Source organism: Onychostoma macrolepis, chromosome 24, assembly GCF_012432095.1.
Source record: "Onychostoma macrolepis isolate SWU-2019 chromosome 24, ASM1243209v1, whole genome shotgun sequence".
In the NCBI taxonomy this organism is placed as follows: Eukaryota; Metazoa; Chordata; class Actinopteri; order Cypriniformes; family Cyprinidae; genus Onychostoma; species Onychostoma macrolepis.
Window position 1 is genome coordinate 23817189 of NC_081178.1, and position 19165 is coordinate 23836353.

The 19165-nt window shown below is 38.9% G+C and overlaps 1 protein-coding gene across 2 annotated transcripts in view; it reads left to right on the forward strand.

The window, feature by feature from the left end:
• Positions 1–19165, forward strand: part of adarb2 (adenosine deaminase RNA specific B2 (inactive)) — a 182238-nt gene that overhangs the window by 27776 nt on the left and 135297 nt on the right. The window lies entirely within an intron of this gene.

Sequence of the window (19165 nt, forward strand, 5' to 3'; positions counted from 1 at the left end):
CTGCCCTCCAGGTCTTTCTGTTGTTGTTTTCCTAGCACTAGCCCAATGCCCCTCCTGCAAGCACTCTCTGACCTTCAGTACTAGCGTCCAACCTCCATCACTGTCTCATGTCAAGTCCACCCACCCCAGGCTTGCCTACACACACACATCAAGATCACACTTTTCAAGAACTAATGCCAGGTTCCAGCAAGACTTGGTGTTCTTCTGTCTTTTTGTTGTATTTGGTTGATGGCCATATAACAAAACCAACATCAACACTGTTCCTCACTGAAAAGACCAGGATATGTTGTCTTTTGGAATGTGGTGTCCTCAGAAAACTTCTTAAGTAACTCAACAAGCAAGACTTTCTTAGTCAACGAGCTTCATCAGATAGGTTCATCCTGGTCTGTACTGGAACACTCCCATCCATATTACAGGACCAGCATGTTTAAATTATTTCTTAAGGTTTGGGTTGTGGATCAGGCCAGTGGGATCATTGCACCAAGGTCCCAAGCTGCCAGGGGCCTAAGGTAGGCCAGACTACTAATTTCTTGATGTAGGATGAAGGTTCAGTCACTAGGCATGGCGACTGGGGCCTTGTGGGACCATGATCCCTGGTTTTCTTAATGTCCTGATGAACTTGGGGGAATGACTTGAACAGGGTTTCCCTGTTCCTTGAGATATGCCAACTGTACACATTTTCGAACTCTTTCAAATCAAACATTGTTGGGTCAGAGTCCACCTTGTCGAGTGCGAGTCGAGTCCTAGTTTTTAACCAATTGAATCGGAGTGGGAGATCTTTATTAATATCTTTTTGTCTTAATTTTATGTTGCTGCTTATTTTTTATTTATTTTGTTTTGTATGTTACACATGATGTGGATGTATCTATACGCTGAAAGTTTTCTGCATCCAAAATGTCAGAGTCCATATGAGTCCAAGTTAATTCACAATGGCAGTGCGAGTCCAAGTACCCCAATTCTATCAAACACACCAGATTCAATCCATCAGATTGTTAGTGTAGACCAGATAAAAAATAAAAAAAGTGTACTGTTGGTGTGTCTTCAGAAATAAGGTTGGAAATACTGGGATAGTGTGTGCATCATGTGCGCAGTGCTGCATGGAACCTCAGCCTACTTTTTCTGCTGTTTATCTCTGTTAATCTAACATGATTGTGTTTGTACCAAATGCTAATAAACCACTATTTTTCTCCAAGCCATTACAGGAACAATGACACAATACTACCTTCTAAAATAAGCTCTTTCTGTTGGTTACGGAAAATAGGCATCTCTCTGGAAGTTTCAACAAGCCAGAAAGTTCTGGCATTGTGTGAACAGCCTCTTATCTGGTGAATTTGACAGGTCGAGGACATACCTGTAGGCCTAAGCCCTAGTTATTACCCATAACACACTGCTCTTCTCTTTCTGTCCATCGGCCACTTACTTTCACATGTACACATTGTATGAATCTAGAGGTTTTTTTTTTTTTTACAGTTATATAAGACATTCTGTCACTCATACCAATGTGTCAAGGCTTATGAAGACATATCTCTGACAGACATTTGTTGCTGAATTATGGCTCCCGAAAACATCACTGTGAGCAACACAATAATAATTATGATGGTGAGGAGGGAAGATGGTACAACGGGTATGAAACAATAACTCTGATTAATTACATCAAGCAGACATTCGGCAAAGGCATTACCCAGTGTGCACTGCTTCCATTCACACTTATCTCTTCTACCACTGATGAGGTCCCCTCTTGCTCTAGTACCACAAAGGGTTCGGGGAATTGTTCTCCAGACTGAAGGCTGAGGCACATGCCTGATTTGGTCATGACTAGTGACAGACTGATATATCAACTAGGCCAACAATTGACCATTTTGAATTGAATCAACATTGGCTAAAAATGGGTTATAAGTACCGCCTTGTTTCATTTCCAAAATCTGACACCCTGCCGTCTAGCCATGACACTTTACCCAAGCAAGTCTTTCAGGATAGTGGGGAGAGTATAACTACAAGAATGGCCCTTGATGAGGACTGTTACAGATATGAATGGCCCTTTGAAAGTAGCTCTGTTGTCAGGTCGATCCTTACAGCCTCCTCTTCTACTGCCGTTGGACTTAACCTGTAGAATTTAGGCAGGGTTTGCGCATACATCCATTCACATTTTATCAATGCTTTCATTGTTTTGTGAACCACTTCATTCATTGTGGCCCAGTATTGGTCACAGTACATTTATTTATTTTTCCTCATTGTATAGATTTTGCTAGCTGTAGTGAACACATTGTAGAGCTATCATACCTATCTCTTGTGATTATTGAGGGCACTGCGTCTGAATTTGAACAGAGTGGAATGGACTGTTCTGTCAAGAACGAGATCACAACATATCGGAGGTGTAGTATAATAGGAAGTTAAAGAATGTCTTTGCGCTTCAGCTAGTATGAATTCATTTCGCTTTTGTCTGGCGCCGGCCACTGCAGCCATTGTTACGCTCTTCAGTGATGGAATTGGATTTTTTTCCATTCCTTCTCTCTGCGTGCTGGTAGGGAACCTCATATGTTGTGATGGGAAACTTAATTAGGAAAGACATTCACAAAAGCCCCCAGATGAATTTACCCTTTCCTATTGTGTTTTTTTTTTTTTTTTTTATATATGTTATGATGTTAAAGGAGAAAATGACATCCACTCGCTCACATTGAGCATTGTTCCTGATTTAACCTGTGTCCTTTGGCACAACATGAACAAACTGCAACCTGAGGAGTTTTGGCCATGGTTCAAAAGGCCTTGAAAACTTTCCACCCGCAGTTGTTCTTCTTGTTGCACTGCTGTGCCATCAGTCTTAATGTAAGATCTCATAGCTGGCTAATAACTTGTTCAGGGTCTAGTTCTCCGACCCCAAAAAAAAAAGAAAAGAAAAAAGCCTGCTCACAAATCGTTCACGCAGCAAATTCATTATCCTCTGATGTTTGCTGACAATGAATTTTAAATGGCTGCCTCTGCATGCCTTACCGCACATAAGACACGCATTTAGTAGTGTGTGTGTGTGTGAGTTTGCTCTGAAATGGCAATGTGGCCTTTACCTCCCAGGCTTACGCACTCTCGCTCGCACTTACAAATTTAACATGAGTTATTATGGCATTAGGCCAGGTACCAAAATATAGAAAGGTCACATTTTTAATACCTTTTTCCAACACATGGTAATCAATTTTGGTCTAGGCGTGCTAAAGCCATGAAAATGTATATGTGTCCCTTACACGGTTAACCTACACAGTTCCTTTTCAGTAACTTTGTGTCATTAGCCGTGACCTCCATCTGTCGCAGCTTTGAAATTTCACAATCTCAGTGGAAACACAGGCACATGAGGTCAAACTCCAGAGTCTGGCCACATCCATCCATCTCCTCATTGTTGCAAATTAAAATGGAAGTCGTGGTGCGTGTAGTCTGCAGAACGGCACACAAACAAACACTTACTCGCCCTCTGCAAGAACCCGGGCAGCTTCTCTCAGAGCGACATGAACCCGAGCGTAATCCTTCTTCTTGGAGCCGAGGTAGCGTTAAACTAACTGGAATGAGTGCAGAGCGCTGGCTAAATGGAGGGAAACAGCCATTCACAATGTCCCCATAAACTGCCTGTCTTGTAAACTGGAGGATTAAAGCGCATGAAATCCCCTTCCTCATACCCACTGAGACAAAGCAGAGCCAGCCAAACCACTCAACTCTTGCCCTCAGCAACTGGATCACTCCCCCTCGCCCCAGGGTTCCGCCCTTGGACGGCCACGGCGGCGTCATAAATCTCCATGAAGCCACCCCGGCATGCATTATACAGTATGGACCTACTTAAAGATTTTCATTTTTCATGAAGAATGTTTGTGAAGCTTTACATGCCACCGGCCCCAGGCATTCACAGACATCACAACAAACCGAGAACACTGTGGCAATTCATACCCATAATGCTGGTGTGTGCGAGTGCTTTAGCATTCCCCTCACCGACTCTACTCAAGGCCTCTAATTCCCCTCTGACCCACAATCGTATCTACAAATCGAAATCAGCATATGATAATACTCTTTTAATAGCAATGCACAGACAATATAATGTGACATAACAGTACATAATTTGAAACCACATTACTGTAGAGAGGCCTGTAAATGTGGAACGTGAGGTGTTGTAGCCTGTAGGGGTTAGCGCGGCACTAGCAGTTGTAACCAGCCTAATAGCGGAAAGTGAACTCATTAGAGGGCCGTCACCACAAGAGAGAGTCTATTACGGGGATGAGTGGAGTGGTGAAGTGCGGCTTCATTTCTATTCAGCACATGACCTGACGCATAGGGGGGAAGTACTTTCCAAGGAGCACGGTCAAGCATGACTGGCGGAAGCGATTTCCTCCCTCACCACTCCCTGAATTTATCAGGCGCAAGATTTTTTTTTTGCCTCTGTCTCTTTCTTTATTTTTCTTTCTTTCTTTTTTCTTTTTTCCAATTTGTTTTTGCGAGTTGTAATATTTTTCTCGTGTCTTTGTGACTTTGTATTTTTAATGTTTTGTTCTTTGATGTTGTGGGAAGATTAAACATGTATTTCTATTTTTCTTTTGTATTCAATATGAGATTTTCTGATCAAGGGTGTGTTTCCCAAAAGCATCGCGAGCTTGAGTAGATCATAGAGACCATTGATGCCAATTGTTGATCTACTTACTCTTATAATGCTTTTTGGAAATGCACCACTGACTGATACTACACTCTTGAAAATAAAGGTTCATTATTGGTATTAATGGTTCCATTAAGAAACTATAACATCCATGGAACCTTCATTCCATTCCAAGTTCTTCATAGTTGAAAGTTTCTTTAGATTATGAAAATGTTCTTTACACTTAAAAAAAGGGTTCTTCTGAAAGGTTCTTTGGGAAACCAAAAATGGTTGTTCTATGGCATTACTGCAAAAACCCACGTTTCAAACTTTTATTTTTAAAAGTGTGGCTAGTTAGCATCTTAATTTAGTGGTCCTGCTTAGTTTTTTTTTTTTTTTACAAAAACCCAAAAGTCCAAGGTGTCAGATTTTTATCTGGAAAAAAGGTCTTAGTCTTGTTGTATATGCAAATAGCCATATACATTGCTCATATTTATCAAGGGTTCCAATATTAGTGGAGGGCAAAGGCAGCTGTGAGAATAAATCTGCGTTGTTTATTCTTTTGATCTTTCACTCAAAAAATTCACAAAGTTCTAACCTAACATTGAAGTAAAACAATTGAAAGTGGCGAGAAAATCTCATGATGAAATGTTTTTCTTCAATGAATGTTGGCCACAATTATTGGCACCCCTAGAAATTCTTGAGTAGAATATCTCTGAAGTATATTCCTATTCATATTTACATTTTTAGCACACCAGGGTGACTATGAGCATGAAATTGTTCAGCCATGACTTCCTGTTCCACAGGATTATACATATGAGGAACACAAAGGTCAAATTCCCTTAATCATCAATCACAATGAGAAAAATGCAAAGAATATATTTCTGATGTGCAGCAAAAGAAAACTGAGCTTCACAAATTAGTGAAGTGGCTTTAAGAAAAGAGCTAGAGCAGTGAAAATTCCCATTTCCTCCACCAGGGCCATAATTAATCGTTTTCAATCAACATAAAATGTTACAAAACTGCCTGGAAGAGGACGTGTCAATATCGCCCTAATGCACGGTGAGAAGGACAGTTTGAGTGGCTAAAGACTCTCCAAGGATCACAGCTGGAGAATTGCAGAAAATAGTTGGGTCTCAGGGTCAGAAAACCTTAAAAAAAAAAAATTGTCAAACAGCCCCTACATCACATGTTGTTCGGGAGGGTTTCAAGAAAAAATCTCCTAGCTCATCTAAAAACAAACTCCAGCATATTCAGTTATCGGACACGACTGGAACTTCAAATGGCACTGGCTTCTATGGTCAGATGAAACTAAAAAATGAGCTTTTTAGCAGCAAACACTCAAGATGGGTTTGGTGAACACAGGGATAAAAAGTACCCCATGTGTACAATTAAATTTACTGCCATATTTTTTTTATGTTGTGGGCCTATATTTCTGCTGGAGGTCCTGGACATCTTGTTTAGACACACGGCATCATGGATTCTATCAAATACCAACAGATAAAAAAAATCAACAAGTGACTGACTCTGTTAGAAATCTTAAAATGGGCCATGTTTGGATCTTCCAACCGTACAATAATCCAAACACCAACCTCAAAAACAACATCGAAATGGGTCAAATCTAAAGCAATTATTTGTTCACCAGTGTATCCAATGTTGATTTGGGAGATTTTTTGCGCGTGTCATTTAGGAAACCTCTACATGGTGATTGTTCAGCTTTCTTGATTTGCCTTTGAGAAGTCATCAACAAAAGCCGAACAGTTATTTTGAAAAGTCAAAAAGCAAACCATTCATTTAATGCCTTCATTAAGCTTTGAATCCTGTATCTCCTTGAATGCGAAACAATCCTGGACAACCTTATTATGATTAACATATAGAGTGCAGCCCTCGAGAACACAGTCCCTCTCTAATGCCACACAAAGCGTTAATCCGCCAGCAGTTCCCCAGTCAGAGCCCATTAAACTACTGTACTGAGCACCATGGGTAACTTCATCATACTGGCAGCTGTACTAACCCCATTAAAGAAAGCGTTCTAATTAGCCCACACTGCAATGGGTGCTGTCTTCAGGCATGTACTTACTAAGGGTGTGTGACGAACCTCAGTGTGATAGTCTTGGAAGGGGTTTGTCCTCAGTAATGAGTCCGTAGCATTAGGCTGGATACATTATGCAGAACTATAAATGTGCTGGGGTACATTTGGGAGTAAACACATCCATTTCATTTGAAGAATGATTTGAAAGAATTTAATATGAAAATATAAACAAATGCAATAAACAACATCTTTATAAGACTAAATCAGCAGAAAATGAGAAGATTGCCCCTTTGTAGTGAATTTAGCATGGTTCACAGAAAAACTACTTTTGATTGACATTCTGACAAGAAAATGGCCACACATCTCTCTGGAATGATATCGCAGACAAAATTGCACAAGCTGGTTGAACATTTTCAGTTCTGGTCTAATTGGCTGGCACTATGCAACATCTAAGAGATAAGGTGTACAGGTTTCTGCCAGTCTGCATGTTTGAGTCACTAAGTAGCAAGTAAATTAGATGTCCAAGAAGCAGTACTACATATTCCAGCTTGTTGGGGTTGTTCCTGTAGAAGAAGAAGAAAAAAAAACCCTGTACTTATTATTTGCATTCTGACATTTCAGGTTTTGTTTCTGTTTATATTATGTCATAAAATGAACTAATTCAAATAAATTCACCCTTAAACATCCTAAATAGTGTGATTTATTACTTTATATTCCTGTCAAATTAATCATCTCTTCATGTCTAAATGGGTGATCTTCATCAAAATAAGCAGTGACATTGACCAGACTTTATTCTGATTGTCAGAGGTTTCGTCTACACTAGACTTTAGAGTTAAGGATAATTGACGCTAGGGCTGGGCAATATGGCAAAAAATTAAAATCTCACATTTCTTTTCAGAATGTTTGACCGATTCTGTTTTTTACGATTTTTAACTAGTCAACCTGAAAATGTAACTACAACACGATTCAAATAATTTCTCTTTTTTTTTTTTTTATTAATTTTTTTTATTAACCCTCTAGTTAATGGAAATTCTATTCCAAGTGCACCACACATGTTGTAAATGTTAAACAAATCACTTGTTAAATATCTTTGCAGAAAAGCTGCATGAACTACAACTACATCTTATAAACTTATACATGTAAAGTCTTATACATATTATATTTTCAGACCTAATATGAGGAAAATGCTTTAAAAAAATCTCAAAAGTCAAGGTAATTCAAATTCAAAATTACTGAAGGTATAAAACCAGTAGACTATTATTAACTATACATTTTCTGTAAAAACAACAGCAGCTTTCAGCCTGTCACCTTGATGCAAACATGAAATGTCAGACATACAGCAGTAGTTACAGGTTTTTATTCGCTTGCGCTGCTTTTCCATTGTTTTTTTTCTTTTTTTCTATGTAAACATGAATGCGTTTGACTTGCGCTCCTGTTGATTGTAATATTTCTATTCAAAATCGCGATTCCTAAATTTCTAAAAAATAAAATCGTGGCAAAATGCTCAATTCAAATTAATGCTGGTTGAGGCTGGTTTTCTTTTTATCAGGTGATGCTGATACACATGATATTATTTATATTTTCTCAGGTAATTAAACCAGACATCTGCCTCACATTAGATGCTGTGTCTCCCTATAGCGGCTTGGCAGTGACTGCTGAGCCGTCACAGTGTCCACTGCCCTCTCCGCTCGTCTCTCTGATAAGCTCGACAAATTTTCGCCACGACTGCATGTGAAGTGGCAGGTGGGGAAGCATCAGTCATCAGGAATTCACAGGCTGTTATCTGAACTATGGAGAGTTGGTGCTCACACCATCACACACATAATGGGGGTCCTAAGACGGGCTGCAGCACTTTCAATTTATCTCTCCCCTTTTTCCGTTTCTTCTGTCCACCTTGTCCTTGAATTTTGCTGCTGGTACAATATTGGTTAATAGTTAAAAGGTCCAGGACCTAGGATTTGAATGGAAAAAGTTGAAGGTTTAATCCTAAATAGGGGTAACTTAGAAAATTCTTAGCAAGCATCACTACTACTATTGCTAACTTTCTTAGGCATAGAGGTTGTTTTAATCTGTTATCGTGTATTTATTTTGTGTCTGAATGACTAGAACATCCTAGTATACCAACACACGTAAAACCACTCTGTGCACCTTGGCAAACATACAGAAACTCCCTAGTAACTATCCACAATATCGTAGCAATGTGGTGGCCAGTTTTACATGGGAAAACACCATTCAAATGTTCTTCAAACATTTTTTGTTTTAGCTAGTTTTACTTGTAGAGTAGTAAAGAGTGAATGGGAATTAAATGTAAACAGGAAAACAAAACAAAAAGTTAGACCCATGTCACTCAATTGAGAGGAAATTACTGAGATTATATTTGTTCACTTAAACCTGAAGTAATCAAATTTAAACCTGTAAGCAATGTAAATTTCAAATTTACACTCGGCTCGCACATGCACCTTGAGGGTTTTTGCACTAATTAGTTTGTCCACAAAGTGGCAGCACTGCCCAGGTCTGCTTTTTCACAGTCGAAAAATAAAATAAGACAACAACAATAAACTACCGGAGATGTAACAACAGACAACCACTTTGACAAGCCCTTATGTGAGGGGATATGTGCAACTTTACTTTAAATGCACATAAAGACACTTACATTTACATTTACTAGATGCTTTTATCCAAAGTGACTTACAGTGCATTCAGGTTATACATTTTGTTTTATCAGTATGTGTGTTCCCTGGGAATTGAACCCACAACCTTTTGCGCTGCTAACACAATGCTCTACCACTGAGCCACATTTTTATTGATGATAACTTTTGGAGAGAAACACTGCAGACACTGAACAAGGGGGGGAAAAAAACATTCAAGTGTGTTAATGTCAAGTGTGTGCATGCTATCGAATGGAGTTTACATTGAAAGGCTGTGCGATTGGCTATACTCCTAAAAGCATTCAAGTCTAAACTTAATTATACTTTGGGCTTTATACTGTAATTCATTGCAGGTAGCCATCCAGACTGCACTGTTCCAACATCTAGTACATTTAAGATAAAAATAATCTGCTAAATGTTAAATGCATAACCTGGTTCCACCTGAACTTTCATTTCAAGCGCACTGAGAGCTTTAAGCACTCCTCATGCTAGCTGGGTCATTTTGACATAGACTATAAAAGCTGGTAACAAATCATGCTAGTAGCAGTTGTGGATGCTGTCCTCTCTCTTCTCTGAGCTCTCAGGTGGGTGTATTGGAGCATCTCAACCGCACACTCACCCCATCTCCACCTGTCTATCCACAGCTGTCCTGCAATGCTACACTGACGATGATATGAATTCAACAAGACTAGGCAGCTAGTGCATGTGTACAATGTTAGCGTCCTGTAGAACAGAGACGAGGCTTGGGTTTAGGCTTTTAAAATCAATGCGGTTAACCTTTGTGCTGCTTTTTAAATGTTCTCTGCTTATTGAGAGACACAAATCTGTGTGTTCATCTGTGCAAAATTCGTCTTGTGAAAGAGGCTTTTTAGAAGAAAGTTATACAAGATATGCGTAACTGTACTGTGCTGAGCGCTAGCTTGGTTAGCTATGCGTCTGTGAGCTCCTTAATCTCCGCACAGCATAATCAAAGGCTTTTTATCACTCTAGAACAAATTAGACAAGACTATGAATTATGTTTGATAGCCATGCCTTCACCTCTGAAAGTCCTTGGATTTTCATACCTTCATAACATGCTTTCAAACTTTAGGCTAGCAACAACACTCCCCTACCCTTATTCCCTGCTCCCACACATCTCTTGTCGTGTTCTTTAATTAACTGCTACATAAATCTGTATTAGCAACATGCAACTCTTTACCCCTGGCAGGGGTGCCATAAGTGGGGGGGGGGAGTTAGGACGATTCTAAGGGCCCGACAATGGGGGGGCCCCCGAGGGGGAAACGTGATTTCTACCGAGGGGAACACTAGAGCCCTGCATTTCAGACCCTTTTTTAAGCCTCTAGGGCCGGGCTTCGATCGGGCCAATTTTCATGTCATAGTTCAGACGCAGGCTGGGCCTCGGGCCTGTTTTAGGCTTCTCCTTATTTTTATATTTCAGACATCCATCAATTAGTGATGAAAAAAATTGCCATGCTGGTGGAAACAACACGAGGCCGTGCCGCGACTGTGAAGAGCGGCTCGACGGTGTTTAGAGTCCCGCAGCAGCAGCTGAAGAGTTCTGCTTCAAATACAGGCAATAGGCTGAAGTTGCAGCAAAGCCCCAGCAAAATTAATTACCATGAATATGTCCGGGGGAAATAGTAAGGAGATATTTGAATTATTTACTAATAAACTAGTGTTTTCTGTGTCAGTGTTGCAAAGATGAAGATGATGAACCTGACTCGCCGTCTCCTCATTAGACGCGCCTTTAGAGAGAAGTGCTTCTTTACAGATTATAATGAAATAGTTTTTGTTATCGATTTGATTTAATTTCGTTTAGTAATTTAAAGCTTTCTATAGATATATTTATCATGTCTGTGAGGAATGTATTCACTGACTTTCGGTTCATTTTTGTGAAGTGCTCCTGTTCAAGACGAGACGGCAGAAAGCGTATCATTGTTTTCTTAAAAGCACAAGGTTTTGTTGATTTGAGTGCGCACAAATAAAAGTAGACCCTTTACAGTTCCGAATGATGTATTGCTCTTACATTTTATGAGCAAAAATTACGGCGTAAGGTTTTTCCATTGGAAAAAAAAATGCAATTGATTGCGCTGGTGCCTCCATGTCCTGCGCTTTAGCTTTCACTCTCTGCACAAACTAATGGATGCAGCGCACATTTATCTAGGTTTAACGTTTAAACATTGTTATATGCTTGAACTGTTTTAGTATATCTATAGATTTTATTTTAGGCAAGTCTTGATGATTTGAGAATGCTAAATTGATCAAACATAGGCTATGATCAGCCTGCCGGCCTGCCGCTGGCCGCTTGGTCGTTACTTTAAGAAAGAAAAAAACGTATTTAACGAACAAAAAAATGCTCCAAATGTTTTTCTAAATTAACAATAAAAAAATGAAACCAAATATAATCACTTTGCCATTACATACAAAACTGAACTATTTTAATAACTGAAACAGTATTATAATCTGATTTGGGAGAAGGGGAAAAAAAGACGGGCTAGACTCGGGCCGGTAATTCTGTTAAACTGTCGGGCACGTGCCGGGCTAGGGCCTGAGCATCTCGGCTAGGGCCTAAATTTGAGGCCTGTGCAGGGCTCTACCGGAAACACTATCGCGATTTCTACCAAGGGGGCTTCTACTGGAACGTGATCTGTACGGAGGGGGGAAACCAACAACCACTCTTGTGTTGCATGTGTGGGTGATTGCACAGTTCTGCAAATTGACAAACGCATTAGCCCAGAATGTTTGACCTTTTGCATGCGTAGTAAGACTTTACAGACCTCCGAACCCACGACTTGACCTCCAGGGCATGTAGTAAAGTCTCTGAGTCAGATCGGGGGTCACGAAAAGGTTGCACTCTCACCTGTCATAACACAAGGTCATCACACTGAAATATTCATCTGATTTGTAGTGCTTTAATGGACTTGACCATCTCCACCACCTTCGGTCGCTCAGGGAATAGCCTCAAAATGTCCACTGGGAACCTAAGAACATGTCAAGAAACGATCCCCTTTTACCTCTGAACTTCCTTCCCTAATGGATCTATCCATTTCTATGCATTGGTTTCCATCTGGACCGTGAGAAGACACCTCTCATCGAGGTCAGCACTTCAGAGGAGCCTGTCAGGGGCGGTGAGGCGTTTATAGTCCTGTCTTTGAGTGACACGCGGGGCTCGCCGGGTGCAAAGAACATTGTCTGTCTGACTGGAACTATCCAGACTCACCAGATGAGACCCTGTGTAGGGTCTAGTCCTCCCGACAGGCCTCTCCTATCAGACCTTTGGACATTACTGATGGTGTCACTGAGAGTCTGCCCAGTGACCCCATTTTCCTCATGCTTTGTTTAGGTCCACCTTACAATTGGAAATGTGAAGCACTGCTGATTGAATGTGAGCTTTGGGTGCTTCTGCTGAGTGGAGAGTCCTGACCCTATAGATGAAGGGTTGAGATGTCTTCCTTAGGCAACAGGCTTTCACACTTTTAAAAATAAAGAAACCAAAACTGAAAATTCTTACACAAACATCCCTAAGAAAAACATCCATGTAAGAGGTTTAACATGTTAACTATTTTTTTTTATTTTTTAACATGTCCCGACTAAATAGTAACTGACATGGTGGTGGGCTGCTATGAGTGATTGCCATGGTGTTGCTGTGCAGTTATAACATATATTCTTACTGGGTAATTGGTGGTTTTCTACTGGCTCAAGTAGGACCGTCGTGAGAGCAAAATAACCTGGCACATTGTCCCAGGCCCTCTGATGATAGGCCCCACTAAAGTACTTTTATCCCCAGTTAAGTCCTCTATGGCAGTGTTTGAACCCTTCCCAATTAAACACAACATTAGCTTGTTACTAGAAACTCCAAGGCCTGAAAGAGATGGATCAAATGAGGGTGACATCCAAAATGTCTATTATTGGTGTGCCTCCAGGAACAGGGTTGGGAAACACTACTCTATGGTGTAGTTTAATTGCTGGGAGAAGTCCCAAATGTTGTCCCAGGCACCATGAGATTTAGCTGCGACCCTAGGTCCAAATCCAAAGTTTTGATGTTATTCTGGTCATTACATAACGCTCAGGGCCTTATCTAGCCAGCAAAGTTATCCCTTAGTTTTAATCAGGGTTTCCGAAAAGGTCCCGGACCAGGCTTGAGGGTGGATGAAAGTGGCCAAGATTTACCAGACCCTATCGAATTGCTTACTATAGGTCCTTATTGTAAATATACAAAAAATGTCTTAACGTAAGGGGTTTGTTGCAGTTGGCTGCAGGTTCTTCTTCAGTGTAAATCAATGGGATTTTTCACTCCTTTGTCTGCTAGGTGAAAATCATAAATCTGATCTCTTAGAAAAATAGTAGCCCAACTCTGCTCTGTAAGCCACATGATTGAGATATCATTCATGCACCAAAATGTAATACTCATGGTTGAGGATTTGATTAAATCCCTAACCCCAAGCATAAGTAATAGCAATAGTAATGCTTGCCTTAGCAAACCCCATTAAAAAGGTTGTCATAGACACAAGCAGTCTTTTGTTTGACAATAAGACGAGTCCAGCTTCTTACAGGTGACAGATTCTAAGATTTAGCCAGTGTTTGTGCACTTCATTTTCATTCTAATGAGAAAGCCATGACATTTCTGTATGTAACCTTTAATGTTAATGAACAGGAGCAGGAGTTTCACTGGGTTTACATTCAGGAGACATCACAGTAAAGCATCTCTTTCTCAGACACATAGCCTAGTCTACATAGTCTGAGAATGACAGCTGAAAGTCTCTCATGAAGCTTGTGCAGCTGCAGGTCATAATTACCGATTAAGGCTTTGCATTGGAAGACAAATACTCTGTATAATCAGGGAGCAGATCTGCTTTTGAAGCCATCAACAATAGATTGTAATTAACAAGGTAATTGGCCAGAGATGCCTAAAATTTTCTGAGCCCTTCATTATTTAAAATTTTGGTCTTGTCTCTTGCATTCCTTGATCCTCTGTTTTGAAGGTTTTGTTGATGATGCATTCCTTGTGGTCCATCATGGTAAAATAAATGAAATCCTCATTTGTCTGCTTATTTTAAAGAAATTACATTTTCAAAAGTTGAGAGTTGTACCAAAAATAAATTTAAAAATCAAGGGTGGAGCATCAAATGTTAAATGACATTTGATTGCAATGTAAGCTAGTAATGCAAGTTAGGAACATATGGAGCTATTTTAATAATCCTGTACAGTACATTATTGTTTCACTTTCCATCCATGATGTTTTACAGTCTGTAGTAAATGTATGAAGCATGATTATTACCTCAGAGAAGTAGATTGTTGCCTTAGCTTGGAGACAGAGTATTTATTATATGGCACGTAGCAATTTTGTATGCCAAATCTTTTGTATGCTGCTCAGTTTGAGCTGTGGTATGTTTATAGGTTAAATTAAGTTGAATAGTGGTATTGGGCAACTACAGGGAGGCTAAAGGGTTTTCACAGGTTATTGGATGAAAAATAGTCATCTTTTTGGCTTTCTTGGTCTAATGTGTGACTTTGCTCATAATATTGAGCATGAAGTCATGAAATGAACTGAGGAGTTCTTTATTGCAAAAGACAGATTAGCATTGCATGAGCTGCAGTAGATGAGAACTCGATTTTCATTCATATGGTTACTGCTAAAATAGATGTACTTTACTCCATAAAAGCTATTCAGTACATTTTACACTGTTTTGAATTTGAATAGACATGTTTTCCCAATCAACATGGAAAGGTAAAAAGGCATAATCCAAAAAGATGCTTTTTAATCAACAACAGAAAAATAAGTTTCATAGAATGTTCATGCTACGTATTTCCATAGAATGCAAGTCAATGGGAACGAATGACAAAAAAAACCAAAGTTGAAAATCATACCTGTTGCTTTCAAATCTCAGTCACACTTGCACATATTCAAATATGGTATTTCACAGTGTGTTAGAAAATATTGACCGTGAATATGACACAGTTTTGAATATGTAAAGGTGCAAATGAGATATGAGAGCTGCAAGCAAGGGTAAGATTTTTAGTGATTTAACAGCTTAGATTTCGGGCTGTTCCTCACATAAAGACTTCATAAGTCTAGTGAAGTCATATTGACTACATTTATGGTCTTTTTTTTTAGTTTTAGTAATACAAGTACAATATTTCCTTGAGGTATGTGGAGAATTTCAGAAATTGCATGAAGCGGCACATCCTATTAAGCAAACGCTGTTCATCAGAGAAGTAGGATTCACTTATGTTGATTTGACCCAGAGTGGATCAACTCAATTTAACCTTAACTTCCATTTACCTGCCTGAATTTGGATTTTATATTATCCCCACAGCACAATCACTCCATTTGTATCTTCATTATCTACATTCAAGCTACTATACAGCAATAATGAGCAATCTAGTTTTTGTTCCAGATAGAGTTCCTCAAATATCTGGATATAAAGATTTTATCTTACACTCATTTCCAATTACAGTTGTTCAGATTAAAGTGTCACCATGGCGCTTGTTTCCTTGACAACATATGTTTACAAAAGCTCAGCCTGAGAAGAACAAAAAAATCGTAATTTTGTTATTTATTCTTAGTTAATTCACTGCGTCACATGCCTTGTTTTAAAGTTCATAAAAAAACGTTAATTACATTTGAGGCTTTGTCAGAATTCAGATAAAAGAGAATCTGCGAGCTGATATCAATTCAATCAAGTATATATTTTCTTGGTGAGTTGACTAACATATTAAGAGACTGAGAAAACAACCCCCATTTAAAAAAAAAAAAAAAATTAGATCACACAAAAATGAAAAGTATGCCATCAAAAACCTATGAGATTCTTTTGTGGAACACAGAAGATGTTTTAAATAACATTCCTGATTCTCATTTCCTCAATATTAATAATATATTATTTTGTGTTCCAAGTCTGAAACGGCATGTAAATGACAGTTTAAATGGTGTTTCTTTAAAGGGGTCATATGATGCAACTTCAAGTTTTCCTTTCTCTTTGGGGTGTTAGAAACTGTTTGTGCATAGATAGGATCCCTGAAGTTGCAAAGACTAAAGTCTCAAAACCAAAGAGATATTATTTATAAAAGTTAAGACTCCGACCACGCCCCCCCAAAATGGCTCATTCAAACACGCCCCCACATGTCTACGTCACGATGTGGGGAGATTTACAAAACACCGCCCAAACATATACGCAATGAAAGAGTGCAGGACTTTTATTCTCGCTGTAGTATTGTTACTGCCTGCCGGCGCCATGTCCTGGAGATGCTGTGTTTCGTTGTGAAAGCAAAACTACTTTGTTTGTTTGGGCTTCCAAAAGAGGACACAACTAGAAATCAGTGGTTAAGTTGTATTTACAACACTGTTCCAGAACAGTTCAACCCAAATATTCGAGTGTGTGTAGCACATTTTACAGAGGACTGTTTCCTGAACCTGGGAGTAGCCTGCCAGCTGCTCAAAGACTGTTTCTATAAAGTGGGGTAATTCCAACTTTTGCAAGGACAGTCTGGCGCTTCTGACTCACAGCCTGTAAGTATGTTTTCATATTTAAAGAATTTGCCACTGACTATTCAAACGTGAGTTTTGAGCTGTGTAGAGTAGCGTTTGTTGTTTCTCCGATCACAAATGCAGACATGGTAATGTTTAGGCGGCACGATGCAACGCGACGCATAAAAAGACAGTAGAAGTCATTATAATCAGTAATTATGTCCTCACTGGATGCAACAAATGCCTCGTTTGTAATGGGTTTTATCGTTTTTGTGTCGTCACGCCGGGACACGGCATCACAATATGGTAAGGGGCGTAACATTTCCGTCTCACGCTTAAGGTATTTGGCCAATCACAACACACTGGATAGCTGGCCAATCAGAGCACATCTCGCTTCTCAGAATGATAAGCTTTGTAAAAAATCGGCATTTTTCAGAAAGGTGGGGCATAGAGGAGCAAAATAATGTACAGTATGTGGTAATTTTATTATTTTTTTTTTTAACCTTAAACTGGATAAACACATTGCATTACACCAAATACACAAAATAATGTACTTTTTAGCAACGTCATATGACCCCTTTAAGACATTTTTATCCAAAGCATAGATATAGTTAACATATTGATCTACAAAACCTAAAAAGAACTCCCTTTTGGGAATTGATTGAGGAGGTGAGGGCATAAATAATATATAAAGTTTTCAGATTTTAATCTTGGAATTCTGTCATGTTGTCGAACATGAAGAAATGGAGCCAAAGAGAACGCTGTGCCTTTCTGACAAGCTACATAGTTTTTTTTTTTTTTTGTTTTTTGTTTTTTTCTCCCTCTCTCTCTCCATGTAATTGATTTCCACCACCATTTGTTTTGATATTTCAAGCAAGGCAAAAGCCGAGATGATAGATGAACTTCTGCGAAACCCTCCAACCACAATCCTCCATCTCTAGCTGCTCTCTCCAGTACTCCTCTGTGTTGAAATGTGTTCAGTTCTCTTTGATGTCTGACTGTGTGCTTCATTATTAAAGTGTTAATTAGAATATCTTGTCTTATGATGGCAAAGATTTGAATAGGGACTGTTATTTTAATTATACTGCATGTAAACCACACTGCAGATAAAAAGAAACATTATTAGCATTAGACTAAGTATACCTACATAAACGCTGAAGGGGGTTATAACTGCAAACTGTTTGTGTACACACACACACACACACACACACACACAAACACACTTCATGAATATTTCAGTCAATAAGCTATTCATGAGCAGAAATATGTCATATTTCTAAATGATTTTTTTTATATCACACTAAGCTACAGCTCTGATCTAATATATATATATATAATAATTATTATTATTATTATTATTATTTTTTTTTTTTTTGTGTGTGTTTTCCTCATAACTGACATGTCACGACTATATTTTTAATCTGTAAATGTTAGAAAGTCATGTAAATATATCCATTTTGCTGTCAGGAGTGGGCGAGGCTTACGCGAGTGAACGAGCGCTGTTGCGCGCATGTCAAATATGCATTTTGCCAAAATATTCATTGTTGGACACTAAATGTGCCATTTATAGAATTTTAAACCTACATATTGGTATATTTTTATGATAGCATAACAGTAGTAACTGTAAAGGTACTATTGTAATGGGTAAATTAAAATAAGCTGATGCTGTCCTAATTACTAAGCTCAGATGAGTTAGTGTGTTTGTTATAGCAGTTAAAATGTAGTTTTAATTTAGTGATTTTAACTTTTAGTTTAGTGATTGTTTTTTTTTTTATGCTTTAAAGAGCAATGTTAGATTGTAATGTTCTAATGCTATCTGTTCTAACTATAAAAGGTACAGCTGTCATAAAACCAGAGAGAAAGAATTCATGGCTATGAGAATGTATGAGAGAGTCAGAAGTAAAACCATTGCATTCATATTGGTCAGTGTTAGAGGATTTGTTTGCCCTGGACCAGGTTAGTTTTCCAGCATAAGTTGCCACAGTGATTGAGGTTGATCTTTGTTAAATTTGCGTTATGGAACCAAATCATTTGACAGTGAGTCAGATTAACTGAAATAAGGCCTGGCCTATTTTGTAAACTTGTTTTATGAAACAGGCCTCGAGGCATTAGTAGTCAGAAGACACAAGTTAATTTATGATTTGCTGTCTGTCTGAACCAAAGAAATAAAAGCAATCCTTTTTTTTTTCCATTGCATCAAATCGCATTGTGTTGAATTGAATTGATTCGAAATTGGATCGCACTGCAACATAACAGGGGTGAATCGTATCGCATCGCATCAGTAGCTGCTTCATATGTATCTTCAGTGTATCGTATCGTTGGCTATGCATCGAGATGCGTATCGCATCGGTCTCAGTTATGGAGATGCACATCCTTAATAGATATAAACAGTTCAAGCATATCACAATGTTAGTTTAAAT